Raw genomic sequence first — 2,500 nt, forward strand, 5'->3', positions numbered from 1 at the left:
ATCCTGTAACTGGATGACTACGAACGGTTTTAAAGTCAAAACAGAAAATGACTGTTTCGTGGTTATATGCTCACGTTGTCGTCAAAACCTAAAATTTGGTGATTTCACGTTGTTCTTTAGTGAAGTACGGCAGAGAAATGCACGGAAATTCGTGCTGCACGTGCAGACGATTACTTTTCCGTTTTTAACCAATCATATTCTTGCTTAGTGACGTTGCCGTAGCCGTAGTCTTTAGGGAGGTTAAGAAACGACAACGGCTACGGCTACGACAACGCCAAAAAGCATTAATATTGTTGGTTAAAAGAAACAAAATGATCGTGCTGCACGTGCTGCACGTCCGTACCAATCCAGTTGTAGGACACTTCGCACATATTGTATAATACAAACAAAATTGAATAATCCCGAAATACTTATAATAACTCAAACGTATATTTTGAAGTGACGTTTTCGTCCCCGTAGCCGTCCTGATTTCTTAAACTCCATTTTGCTTAAATTGGGGAGCTTACGAAACGACGACGACGACGACGACTGCATCGACGACGCCACAAAACAATAGGTTTAGTGAGCAAAAACAATGATTCTGCACGCTCTGCACGTAAGTTTTACATTTTGGTATATTTCTTTGGCGTCATCTCCTAAATGACGGGGGACGTTGGGGACGTTTCGAGCGTTAGTCCCTCGTCGCCGCGAAGCGGCGAGAAGAGAAAAATCTCTGGTTATCTTGGACTTGAATCTCGTGTTCGTGTGCAGCCGCCAGCTGTGAAACACGACAAATTGGTAAATGCCAATGGCCCCAATGGCAACTTAGCAATCACGCGTCTCCTCGGTATTACCAACCAAACGAACTATTCATATTGATTTGCGTGTTTGTAAAAATATCAACCTATCCGAGCCTGAAGCCTGGTTCACACGTACGACGCAAAGACAAACGCTACCGAAGTTCACACTTCCAATGCAAACGCAGGCGCAGTTCAAGTCCTCTTTCCAAGAGGGGGGAACAATAATGAACCTGTGTTCTTGCGTTTGCACCAGGCTTAAGGTGGCTCAAACCGGTTTTCACACTTGAAAGAAACGTTCTTGTATAGAACGATAGACACTTAAACATTTTATCACTTAACAGCAATGTAATTGTACCATGTCAAACACCAATTATTGCTAAAAAAGATTTGGTCATTTTTGTGACGTAAAACGTTACCGTGGCAACAGGAAAGCCCTGCAAAAACACCCCATATTTTGGCTTCAGCTGCTCATATCTCAAAAACGAACTCGGTGACCCCCATTTTTAATTTCTGAAATGTAATCGACATGCCAGAATGAAACTTTCTGCAAAGTTTAAAAAAATTCTGTGGAGCAGATTCAGAGCCACCTTAAATAATTGAAAATTTAAGATAGCTCTGTATCTACTCCACAGAATTCTTTTACACTTTGCGGAGAGTTTTATCTTGGCCTGCTGATTACTTTTGTACGATAAAAATTTGGGATCACCGAGTTCGTTTTTCAGATATGAGCAACTAAAGCTAAAATATAGGGTGTTTTTGCAAGGCTTTCTTGTTACCATGGTAACTTGTTACGTCACAAAAATGACTGCATCTTGTTAAGCAATAATTGATGTTTTACATGGTACCATAACTTTGCTGTTACGTGATAAAGTATTGTAGTGTCAATCTTTCTAATAACAAGGTCTCCCTAAAAGTGTTGAAACTGTTTTGAGCCACCTTAAGGGTCCTGACCTGCTGTCTGCATGAAAGCGAGATTCAAGTCTAAGGTAACCAGTCTGCGCCGCTTCGCGGATCTCTCGCGGCTCAAGAAAAAACCTCTGGGACGAGGGTATAAAGGCAACTTAGAGACCTTGACCGATGGTGAAACAAACCCAAAAGTAGTCTGGATCTAGTTTTCTGTTTTATTTTTGCCACAGGGAGCAATGGATATCGAAGGTCTTAAAGAAAGTTGATTGTGACTAACGCTTAACAACAATGAATACAACTTCACTTGGACAACGTAGTTTACAGGAAATATTTAAAAAACCGACGTACATACAAGACGCTAAATTCTGGAAAAGTATTCTTACCAGCTGAGAACGCAACGTTTACTTGAAAAAAAAAAATATAGAAAAAAAAAAAAAACCGAATAGGTAACGCTGGAAGAACGAACTTTCGTTTAATTGATCAGAATTTTCAATTTTAACGATCTTTTGAATGATGGTAGCAAACGTACGCATGTTTGTCGTAAAAAAATAATTTGTCAACATTTAAGTTCCTTCCAACGTTTTAAGTCTTGCGGTAGTTAACCCAGCCTATCCGCGCGAGAAGAGACAAAAGTTCGCTAACCCGCGGTTGAATCGATCGACACAGAGAGACAATAGCATCTATCAATGTTAAGCCCGGGGGGGGGGGGGGGGACCCCCGGGCATATGTGGGGCGTTTGACCTCTATTGCCTTCCCCGCCCTCAGGAATTTGACTACTGAGAATCTGGGTCCCAGGGTGCGGACGTTTGCTTTTT

This window comes from Montipora foliosa, chromosome 12, assembly GCF_036669935.1.
Source record: "Montipora foliosa isolate CH-2021 chromosome 12, ASM3666993v2, whole genome shotgun sequence".
Taxonomy (NCBI): Eukaryota; Metazoa; Cnidaria; class Anthozoa; order Scleractinia; family Acroporidae; genus Montipora; species Montipora foliosa.